Genomic DNA, 12,239 nt, shown 5'->3' with positions numbered 1-12,239 from the left:
TACCATGACACATGAGCTCAGGTTAGACTCTACCTGGAGCAGAGGAGAGAGGCCCAGCTAAAGTCACCCTAACCCAGCTTGGGGCCAGCCAACTCTTTTCAAAACTATATTCATTTATTTGAAGCCGGGTGTGGTGGCGCACGCCTTTAATCCCAGCACTCAGGACACAGAGGTAAGAGGATCTCGTGAGTTTGAGTACACCCTGAGAGACTACATAGTGAATTCCAGGTCAGCCTGGGCTAGAGTGAGACCCTAACTCAAAAAAAAATAAATAAATAAAATATATTTATTTGAGAGAGAGAGAAAGAAAGAGGTAGATGAGAGAGAGAGAGAGAGAGAGAGTGTGTGTGTGTGTGCGCGTGTGTGTGAATGGGCATACCAGGGTCTCTATCCACTGCAGATGAACTCCAGATGCATGTGCCACTCTATGCATCTGGCTTACATAGGTGCTGGGGAACTGAACTTGGGTCCTTAGACTTTGCAGGCAAGCACCTTAACTGCTAAGTCATCTCTACAGCCCTCTAGCCAACTTTTATCACATGGGAGACCACTGAGACCTGCAGAGTTGCACCCATGGCCTCAGCAGACCACAGGCAAGTGTGGGATCCAGCCAGGACTACGGGACCATCTGCTGGCCCTTAGAGTTGGCAGTAAGATAGCGCCTGTGAGTGCTGGATAGCCTATCACGTGACAAGGGCCAAGCAACCCTGCCGAGCCCGGGAAATCTCTAGGCAAAACTACCCTGGGCATGGCTAAAGCCCAAGACAGATCTGAAGGAAGCTCTGGCTGACTGAATTTCAGAGCCCTTGGTTGCAGCATACCAAAGTCCCAGACAAGTTCCCTGGCTCCATCCCCGGCCCTCAGCCGCCCACTCTAAGCAGAGAACTTGAACAACTTCTGTCAAAGACGAGTTCGCATCTCAACGCACTAGTGGGTGGGAAACCCAAAGTGGGGAAGCGGCCTCCTCCCCACCCTCACCCTATGAGACTCAATGTTTGCAGATAAAAATACCCTTCCCGCCTCTCCATCGTGGAAGCTGTCCAGGGTCAGCCGCCTACACACTTCCACTCGATTGCTGACTCTGGTTATAAAACCTTAGGCCCAGAAATAGAATATAAGGGGATTTCATAGACATGTTCTCTGGCGTAATTGCAGTGTTCCTGAAAACTTTGGAGAAATGTAGTTCTAGGCTTTGAACAGTCTTCAAAGCCCTACCCCCAGGTATTAAACATTGATGTGAAGAGGAGCTGTGTACTCTGGCTCTCTCTCTCTCTCTCTCTCTCTTTTCTTCCCTCCTCCCCTTCCTCTCTGGCTTTTCTCCATCACCTCCAAACCCCTCCAACTTGCCCATCCTGGGGTCCTCATTGCTGCCTGGTCCTTGGGTGGGTTGGGGGCGAGGCCCTCAGCCTATTCCTGGATGCTCCTCCACCTTCCTGCCCCCTGTCCTTTGCTCACGCCCATTTAGTTCTGGTCTCCTCTCCCCTTCCTTGTGTGGTGCAGGCTTTGGAGCAGGAGTTTAGGGCTAGAAAGCAGCTGCCTGACTCTCCTATCACAGGTAGGTATCAAGTCGAGGTCTAACATGAAGGTAGTAACCATGGCTCAACCAGGGGCCCAGGACCCCACGCAAGGAGTCCTTGTCCATTACATGAGCTAACCCACCAAGTTCTGAACAAAGAGAACAGTAGCTCGGCAATAAGAATGACTCAACCACCGGGCGTGGTGGTGCACACCTTTAATCCCAGCACTCGGGAGACAGAGGCTAGGAGGATCACAGGGAGTTCGAGGCTGCCCTGAGAATACAGAGTGAATTTCAGGTCAGCCTGGACTACAGCGAGACCCTACCTCAAAAAGCCAAAATAAATAAATAAACAAAAAGAATGGGGCTTAGTGGTTAAGCGCTTGCCTGTGAAGCCTAAGGACCCCGGTTCGAGGCTCGGTTCCCCAGGTCCCACGTTAGCCAGATGCACAAGGGGGCGCACGCATCTGGAGTTCATTTGCAGAGGCTGGAAGCCCTGGCGCGCTCATTCTCTCTCTCTCCCTCTATCTGTCTTTCTCTCTGTGTCTATCGCTCTCAAATAAATAAATAAAATTAAAAAAAAAGAATGACTCGACTGATCAAACTCTTAGAATGCACTGGGCACTGGACACATGTTGAATCATAATCATCTTATATGGGGGAAAACTGAGGCACAGAGAAGTGTCCTGCTCAGGATCACATAGCAAATTGGCAGTGCAGGGATCTAAAGTCAGGTTCGATGTTGAAGACCATTGCTCCTCCATGGCACCTGCTTCCCATCAGGCTCTTCTACTTAAGGCAGCATTCTTCTAGGCCCTCCTAACAATCTCCAGGCTCTTCATTGCCGACTCATATCAGCACCCACTGTTCTGAGGTGGGCCCTCCATGCCCCACAGCGTTCTAGGAAAGATGCAAGCTCTACACCTGCTTTCCCCCAGCTCTGCGATGCTGGACAAGCCACCTTGAACTCACTTCTCCATCCAGACATCGGGTATGGAAGAATCCAGTCTATCAAGGCACAAGGAAGATGATCCAGCACCCAGTAGGACTTCAAGAAAGAACCTTCAGGCACATCCTCACACCCTCAACTCGGAGGGCATGGCTGACTTTCTCCAGCACACACCTCGGCTTGACCCAGGCTCTTGACCTGTAACCACTTACTCCTCCGGGCACCTTCACTTTCCCTCCTGGAAGGCCCCTCTGCTCTGGAATCCAGCCCAATGTCACATCTTTCAGAGGCTCCTCTACCACAACATATTTGAAGCTAACATCATTTCTATATTCTTTTTGAAATATTTTACTTATTTATTTGAGAGATTGAGGGAGAGAATGGACACACCAAGGCCTCCAGCCACTGTAAATGAACTCCAGAAGTAGACCTTGTGCGTCGGGGTCATATGGGTCCTGGGGAATTGAACCTGGGTCCTTTGGCTTTGCCATCTATCCAGCCTCATTTCTATATTCTTTGCAGTACCCAAACTATCCTCTCAAACTGGCACAGCATCAGCCAGATGAATATCAGGGTTAGATGGAGAAACATCTATCAATTCAGTTCAATCAATCAATCAATGATCAGCATTGTTCTTCTGGGCCCTGGCCCTGTGTTAGCCTTTGAAGGTCATGAGAGGGACCAAAACCTACTCCTTCATCCTACACAGTTCCTGCTCAGTGAGCACATAGTGGGGCAGTTTCTGGGTGGCCCCCAGTGAGCACACAGTGGGGCAGTTTCTGGGTGCCCCTCTACCTTTCTGGCTGGCAGAGTCCTGACTGTGTTCATAATGCAGCCCTGCAAATGCCTCAGGCAGCAGTGTTGGTCCCTTTAAGCCCCACTGATACATTCCCATGGCAGCAACTGGTTTAGGCAAAGCCATGTCACTCGATTCCAGCCAATGAGACAGAAGAGGAAGTTGGTTGGGCACATAATGGGAACTCCTTCTTGCTTGAAAGGAGAGAGAGAGGGCGGGGGGGGGGGGGGCTTGTGGAGGCTCCTCTGTAGCCACGGATGGAGCTGTGTCTCACACACAGGATGATAGAAGGTGGTGGAAGGATCACGGGAGCTGCATATCTGAAAGCCACCACACTCACTTTTGCCTACAGGATGGCTCATTTAAAGCAGAGCTCTTGCTGCCTCTCCTTCTCCACAGTTGACTCCCCAACCAGCCCATACTCCATGCGTCTCTCTCCTTTGACCTCGCTCAAACAGCCTCTAGAGCCAGAGATGGTTTCTCTGTCTGATCTCTATGACTCTGACCTTCTTTCACCCCCAATCTTTGACTTACTGGCTCCACTTCTGGGAACGTGTCCTCCAGAGATGCCTGGACCTGGCCCAGGGGTCCCCAGAATGTCCATCACAGTATTGCTTATGATAGCAGAATTCTGGACACAATCTAAGTGCCCATTAGGAAGGGATCCATTAAACATGATGGCCGAGCCACTGGTAAAAGACAAGGGAGACGTTATCTGTTGATATTTAAGATGTTTGTGCTCTAGCCCAGCAAGGGGGCGCACACCTTTAATCCCAGCACTCAGGAGGGAGAGGTAGGAGGATCGACCAGAGTTCGAGGCCGGCTTGGAACTACAGCATAAGTTCCAGATCAGCCTGGGCTAGAGTGTGACCCTGCCTCAAACCCCACCTCTTTCAAAAAAGGATGTTCATGCTTTATTATTGGGAGGGAAGGCATAGAAAATACAGTAGCCATTTATGAGCTTACTATAGAGAAATGTCTGGAAGGCATTTGAGAAAAAAATGTTAACAGGAGCTCGCTTTGTTTTGTGGCATTTCATCTGAGTTTTACTTTGTTCTTTATACTTTTTGATGCCATTTGAATTTTACATAATCATTATGTAACATCTCTATAGCCAGGGGGGGAGAAAAGAGCTACTTTTATTTTGAAAAGAGAAAAAAAAAAAGTACATATAGAATTGCAGCCAGGATCCACCTTTTTTGGGCATACTTTCCTAGAGTCACATGAGACGGGGTTGGGAGTCTGCTGTCCTCTCACGAACCTGCACCCCACCTCCATCTGTGTCCCTGCCTCTGCCTGGAACTGTCTAGGGTGGTAAACCCTGAAACAGAGCCTAGCAGAGGCCAAATAGGCTAATCAAGAGGCTCATCACAGGGTAGGGGGTGGGGGACCAGTACCTAAAGGCCTGTAAGAATATGCAGATGGACCCCCAGAGAGCAAGGGGACAGGCCACCCGAAACGCATGGTGCTTATGGAGATATACGCAAAGTCACAGAGAAACACCAACAATGGTTCGGTGTGCATGTGACCCATCAAAGCCACCCATGCACACTGCTCCCAGACTGCTTCACTTCCAGGGAGAATGACGTGAAGATGACATAGCATGTTACAGGTATGTGTGCACATGAATGGACACACACTAACCCAATCCATTGTCTGCCACGCTCACCCACCTTTACGGCCATTTCCTCAGACTGAGCCCAGCACAAGCCTTGGTCATTTTCCCAAGTTCCACTTGTTTTGTTTGTTTGCTTGTTTTTGTTTTTTTGAGGTAGGGTCTCACTCTAGCTCAGACTGACCTGGAATTCACTATGGAGTCTGAAGGTGGCCTTGAACTCACGGCAGTCTTCCTACCTCTGCTTCCTGAGTCCTGTGATTAAAGACGTGTGCCACCAAGCCCAGCTTCACTTTTGATATTTTAAAAAAATATTCAATTAGGCCGGGCGTGGTGGCACACGCCTTTAATTCCAGCACTTGGGAGGCAGCGGTAGGAAGATTGCTGTGAGTTCAAGACCACCGTGAGACTCCTCCACAGTGAATTCCAGGTCAGCCTGGGCTAGAGTGACACCCTACCTTGAACCCCCCCCCAAAAAAATATATATATATTTTGCAAATGAACTCCAGATGCAGGCACCACATGGGTGCTGGGGAACTGATCTCAGGGCTGTTACCTTAACCACTGAGCCATCTCTCCAGCCCCTACTTTTGATTTTTGAATTAGGGAGCAGATCACTCCTTCTCACCAGAATCCTGTCCTCATGAATGACGGTATTTGCCACAGCACCTAGCTGGGGCAGGAGAAGGGAGGCAAGTGCCCCCTTGCCTCCCTTTGTCCCTGCCACACCCTTGTTTCTGACACCACCGGGCACTCCCCTTGCTTAGCGCCTCCTCACCATCGCGGCGATTTTTTTTAATTTTTATTTATTTATTTTTTTGAGGTAGGGTCTCACTCTAGCCCAGGCTGACCTGGAATTCACTATGGAGTCTCAGGGTGGCCTCGAACTCATAGCGATCCTCCTACCTCTGCCTCCCAGGTGCTGGGATTAAAAGGCGTGCACCATCACGCCCGGCTCATCATGTCTTTTCTTGGGAAGTCGTGGCTGCTTCCTGTTTTGTGGGCCATGGAGCTCTCTGAGAATCTGAAGAAAAGCTATGGGTCCCTCTCCTTATACCCCTCAAAATGCCCAGCCTTGCATGATAATGGTGTCTGATGGATGGCGGGAGTTCACAGATGGGAGCAAACATCTAGGAGCCCTTCCCGGTGGAGAGGCTCCTCAGCAGTCCACTCTGACCTTGCAGGTGCCCATCCTTACCTTATTGGTCCTTGAGAAGGAGGCAGGTGTAATAGGCTCAACTGCCCTCATCCTCTTGGAAGAGAGTCTGCCTCAGAAAGCTTGCCCTTGACTCCTCTTTCCCTCACACCATGACCTTTCACTTCACCTCTGGTTTATTAGGGAGAAAATTACACAGTTGTCCCTTGGTATCCTCAGGACGCTTGCTGGTTCCAGGACACTTGCCCATGTCAAAATCTGCAGATGCCCCCAAGTTCCTTATATAACAATGCGTGGCATTTGCATAGAACCTACACAACCCTCCCATTCACTTCCAGTCCTCTCTAGATGAGTTACAATACCTAATGTTATGCAAATGCTACGCAAATAATTGTCACACTGTTTAGGGAATCGTGGCAAGGAAAAAAAATAACAGCCTTCTCCCCAACGCTACCTGAGCAATCAGGTCAGGCCCTTTACTCAAACCTCCTAGAGCCTCTTCCTCTTCTGTCAAATGGGGAGTGTAATGACTGTTTTCTGGGTTCTGTAGCTGATGCTTTGACATCTTGGGGGGCCTTGCTGACCCTGAGGGGGGGACAGGCCCTCCCATGGGAGGTCCATTCCCAAGAAGGGTGCCTTCATACGGACGACAACCCATACACATGCCACACACCCAGCCACCTTCTTCTTGGAGCTCTAGCCCTCTGGGCCAAGGTTCCTCTGCCCTAGTCGTCCCTGGACCAGGTGCCTTGCAGTGCACGGACAGCCCATGTGCCCCAGTATCTGTTGAAGTGACTCAAACTAGTGGTTTCGAAGCCCTCTTCACTTCCCTGGGAAAAACCACAACAAAGCTCTCAGCCCAGCTTCCCACTGGGACACCTCACTTCCTGGCTGGCCCAGATACTTTCCTGGACAGCTCTGCCTGGTAGAGACACCCATGGCTATTGGGGACGGTGAACACACTCTCCTTTTCCAAGGCAGTTGTCTTGATCGGGGGGATTCACCAGACCTGACTGCATTTTATTTTTATTTATTTATTTATTTATTTATTTATTTATTTATTTATTTGACAGAGAAAGAGAGAATGGGCACACCAGGGTCTCTAGTCACTGCAAATAAACTCCAGATACATGTGCCACCTTGTGCATCTGGCTTACATGGGTCCTGGGGAATCAAACCTGGGTCCTTTGGCTTTGCAGCCAATGCCTTAACCACTAAGCCATCCCTCCAACTCGCAACTGCATTTTACATAGGGATCATCACCAGCTGCACAGAACCCCTTTGTGGATCAAAGCAGATAAATGTTGCAAAATGGTCTCAGGACATCTTGTATGTGGTAGGGACATTTATTTATTTATTTCATTATTTATTTAGTTATTGAAGTAGGGTCTCTAACCTGTCTCTGCCTCCTCGGTGCTGGGACTAAAGGCATTTGGCACCACCCTCTGCATTTTATGTGGCTACTGGGGATCCTAGTTGAGGTCCTTATGCTTGTGCAGCAAGTCCTTCAACCACTGAGTCACCCCAGCCCTGTGATCTATCTGTCTATGACCTGTCTCTCTATCTCGGCAGGGTCTCATTCTAGTCCAGGCTGACCTGTAACTCATTCTATAGCTCAGGCCAGTCTTGAACTCAAGATGATCCTCTCATCTCAGCCTCCTGGAATTAAAAGGCATAAGCCACTGCACCCAGCTTATTTTGAATTAAAAAAAAAAGAGAGAGAGATTATTGGGCTGGAGAGATGGCTCATCGATTAAGGCACTTGCTTGCAAAGGCCAATGGCCCAGGATCCGATTCCCCAGGACCCATGTAAAGCCAGATGCTCAAAGTGGTGCATGCATTTGGAGTTTTTTTGCAGAGGCAAGAGGCCCGGGTGTGTCCATTCATTCTCTTTCTTATTCATTCTTTCTCTCTCTTCTTGCAAATAAATAATATAAAATGTTCGTGGTGCTGGCAGTTTAACTCAGGGTCTCATATGTGCTAAGCACACACTCTACTACTGAGCTAAGCCCCTCTCAAGAAAATGTTCCTTTCTTTTCTCTCTTCTACTTTTCCCTGCCTTTTGACCTCTTCCTACCCCTATTTTGCCCCTCCATCCTACCCAGAATCAGCTATGTAATTTGTGGGACCCAATGCAAAGCAAAAATGTGGGACCCCCACTGTTCAAACATTACTAAGAACTGCAACTGATAAGAATTAGAACAGGGTGTGGTGGTGCACGCCTTTAATCCCAGCACTTGGAAGGCAGAGGTAGGAGGACTGCCGTGAGTTCAAGGCCACCCTGAAATTACATAGTGAATTCCAGGTCAGCCTGAGCTAGAGTAAGACCCTACCTTGAAAACCCAAAAAAAAAAAAAAAAAATTAGCGAGTCGTATTTGATCAGCACACTGCACAAACCCAGCCTCTCTCCTTTTCTCCTCCTCAGTCAAGTTCTCTTCTGCTTCCCAAATCTTTCTAGGCTGATTTTTCAATCCCCAGGTCCAAGTTAACCCCATGCCCCCTTTGTTCTGTTACCAGATTCACATTTTTAGACACCATAAAGCTTTAATAATTCCACTTAGTTGGGGATGGGGGAAAGGATATAAATGGGAATTTGCCAAGAGTCTGGGAAGTCATTACTAAAATGCATTTTATTACTCTCAGTTTTCTACAGCAACAGAGGTAACAGGGAGAGGAGGGAAGTGAGGGGAGGTTAGAGCGGTCTGCATGGGATTTAACAAATGGGCGAGACTTAATTTATAACGATCATATTTCTTATTTGCAAAATATGCAACTAAAAGCCCTGCGCCTTAACTAGGTTAATATTTCTCTTCTTGGCAGTGAGTCAGCTCAGGAAAACCTTTCTGATGCTTACAGATGCGAGCTTTCATCTGCAGAGACCCTAGAGTACGTAACCATCTGATTTCTGTGACCTTGCAGGCAGACCGCTGTGGGTCAGACGACAGAAAATTCATGGCAGACAGTAATCCTATGTAACCCTCTCTCCGATCCCCACTGACAGCACAGTCCACTCTTTATAAGTCCTTCTAAAAACTCAAAGTGTCACACGTCATTCCTCACCATTCTGAGACAACAGCTCTGCTGGCTTCCACTGTTCCGGATCTAATGCTTGTCCTAGACCTAGAGGTGTCCCCAAACAGTCTGCACACACCACAGGGCTGGCTTTAGCACCCCACCCTGGGTCCCTACCAACCTTACAGCCTGTCATGTTCCTGACCCGTCTTTGAAGGCCCTCACCTCCAGGAAGGTGCCCGTGACTTCTCCGGGCAGACGCTGCCTCCACGTCTGCTCCCAGGGCACAACCATTACAGCAGGTGTGCTTCTGGCTGATAAGCCACCCAGGGGTCTCCTTGAGTGGATGTGGGTAACCCAGGGCTCTAGTGTCACCCATCCCTGGAAGGTGGCCTAGCCTAGTAAGTTAAGTGACAGAGGCTCCAAGTTCTCAGCTGCTGCCTGGCCATGGTAACGGCAACCTCACGGCCATGAAGATGGTCACTAGTGCTCAGCACAGAGGACGGGCAAAAAGCTGGTGCTCAGAAAACATGAGCGGTTCTTCCAAGACACTGGCATATGGGCTCCACAGGCGCAGGCTGGACTCCACACGCAGTCCCACTGGACCGGACCATCCCGGTTTATACTATTGTTCATTAATGCCCTCCACTCGCTTTCAGAAGTATCTTAGTGTGGTGGACAACATGCACAGCCAACCTAGATAGCTGTCTTATTTACCAAAGCTGAGCAGTGCTTAGCACGTGCTGTGGCTGATTCCAGGTATTTCCAAGTTACCTTCCGATTAGAGGTAGGAATAAAGGCTTGGCAAGGCAAGCAGGTGAGAGAATGCGTGGATGATCCCGACACGCCCTGTCTGTGCTGCTAGTTAGGGCCCCTAGGGGAGGGAAGACTTCTCATGGAGGCCGAGGAAGACTGGGTCAGATGGGGCGGGGGGGGGCAGCCTGTGCTCCTCCCACCAGAGAGGAGTGGGAATGAGGGATCCGTTCCTGGGGCTCCAGCACGGCGCCCTGACTTCATTTCCCAGTTGAGAATGCGTATTGATTTTCCCTTGGAAGCCAAGGAAACCAGAGCCTTGTTAGCTGGCCAGTGGGTGCAGCAGGCCCTCCACTGGACAGGATACATAGAGACATGGGGTCCAGCTGTCGCTGGTCCCCCCAGCCCACATCAGCAGAGCAAAGCCCACCTCCGGCTAGGGGCCAGAAGCAGGAGCGAACCAGCCTTCCTTCCCTGGCACAGAAAGGTAACCGCGCATGCTGGGGACCCAAGACAGAAGAACTTCAAGAATGCGAACTCATCCAGCTGTCAGAAGGGCTCTGATAAGGTGGTTACCCCCATTATACACGTGAGGAAACTGAGTCAGAGAGAAGTGGTTTGCCAGAGTCACAGGGCTAATTTGAAGCAGGGTGGCAGAGAACCCCAGACCCCTCCCCTGAAGCCCAATTCCACACCCCTTCCACCTACCCTAAGCCCTTACAGGAAAGCCCAGTTTTCCATCTTCCCCTGGCTGTGTGACCTTGAAGCACGCTCACCCTCTCTGGGCCTCATGTCCCTTTTCCAAGGGTAATGATCTAAGAGGCTATATCTAGAGCAAGGACACCCCCTATGGCCAAGATATCCCTTCCTCCTGAGGCCACAGGGTGGCTGGGGGTGACTAAGAGCTGGGTGCTGGGGATGGGAACCGGGCGTTCAAGAACACAGTGGTCTCACTACGAGGCCTGAGGCACATTTGCCCAAAGCCCCACTTTCCAAAGGAGCTTGTGCGGCCCGGGCTGAAAAAAAAAAAAAAAATCACACTGCAGATCTTTGCTCCAACGTGACTGCGGGGCTTCCGAGCTCGCTCAGGGAGCTCCAGAGGTCCCTTGTCACCAGGTGGGGGACCACGCGTGCTTGGGGAACGATCGTGGGCAGATGGAGGGCACCTAGGAAAGGACCCCCGAGATGCAGACAGCATGGGCCCCAGGGTCCTCCCGCAGCATCTCTGCTCTTAGGAGCCACAAGCCACCTTTGGGGAGTCCCCCCAGCCCAGGTCCATAGCTATGGACAGACCGCCGCCACCTCCCAGCCTGCAGGGGAGAACTAGGGCCCCCAATAGTGGGGGGAGGCAGGTGGAGAAGTCAGAGACAGCTGGGAAGGAGGTGATGGGGTGGGGTCCTGGCCCCCTGGCCCCTGGAAAACCTCTCCCCCAGCTCCCGGGCTGCTCGCAGCTGGGGAAAGTTTGCGCGTGGCGGGCACGAGGCGCGCCCCCTCCCGCACCCCGCCCGCCCGCCTCCGGGCGCCCGCTCAAGGTCACTGCTGACAAGGCGCCTGGCTCCACCGAAAGAGGAGACCCGGGGATGCTGGGATGGGGGAAGGAGCGAGCTCGGGCTGGGGTTTCGGGTTCAGCTCCAGCGGGGTCCCCTGGACGGGCGCCTGCGGAAGGGAAGCCAGCCAGGGGAGAAGGTAGCTTGGAAAGAGGCCCAGAGCCCCGGCCCTGCAGCCCGCGCGTCCGCCCGCCTCACCTGCAGCCGGCTCCGGGGAGCGATGCTGCCGCCGCCTCCGCCGCCGCTGCCGCCGCCGCCGCTGCCGCTGCCGCCGCCACTGATGCGCGCCCGGCCCGGCCCGGCCCGCTGCCGCTGCGGCTCCTCCGCTGCCGCCGCTGCCGCCGCCGCCGCTGGCCCGCGCTCGCCTCGCCTCGCCCCGCCGCCCCGCCGCGCCGCGCCGCCCCGCCGGCCTCCCTCTCTCGCTGCCTCCGCCGCCGCCGCCGCCGCCGCCTCTGCCACCGCGCTGCACTGCGCTCTGCCCGCCTCCCTCTCCTCCCTCCTCCCGCTCCCTCCTCCCCCGCGCTCCCCTCGGGCCCTCCCCAAACTGCGCGGACAGCGCCCCCCACCCCAGGGCGCGCCGTCCCGCCCGCCCGCGCCCGCCACTCACGCAAGACGGGTCTCTCCCGCCTTTCTCCACCCCCCCCCCCCCATGATGCTATCCGCCAGGAACTACATAGACAGCAACCCCCTTACCCCACCCACTGTAAGCCCAGATGCACCCCCAGCCCTCTCTCCCAGTGGGCCAGAGTCGCCCCAAACCTTCCCAGACACTGAAACCTGTGCATGGCCACCCTGGGTGGAACAGGCCTGAACGATGGTTAGCATGAGGCTAGGGGACTGTCTGGGTCAATCCTGAGGTGTTTAGCCCCGGACTCAAGACCAGGACCCTCGCAC

The 12,239-nt window shown here is 52.3% G+C and overlaps 1 long non-coding RNA gene across 1 annotated transcript in view; it reads right to left on the bottom strand.

Moving 5' to 3' along the window:
* LOC123454564 overlaps positions 1-11,600 on the bottom strand; it is a 239,200-nt gene extending 227,600 nt beyond the window's left edge. Inside the window, exon 1 of the long non-coding RNA XR_006633402.1 lies at positions 11,544-11,600. This is a non-coding gene — a long non-coding RNA (uncharacterized LOC123454564). The remainder of the gene's footprint in view (positions 1-11,543) is intronic.
* Positions 11,601-12,239: the final 639 nt, after the last annotated feature.

The sequence above is a fragment of the Jaculus jaculus genome, chromosome 14, assembly GCF_020740685.1.
Source record: "Jaculus jaculus isolate mJacJac1 chromosome 14, mJacJac1.mat.Y.cur, whole genome shotgun sequence".
Lineage (NCBI taxonomy): Eukaryota > Metazoa > Chordata > Mammalia > Rodentia > Dipodidae > Jaculus > Jaculus jaculus.
This window is presented reverse-complemented; position numbering and strand designations above follow the sequence as displayed.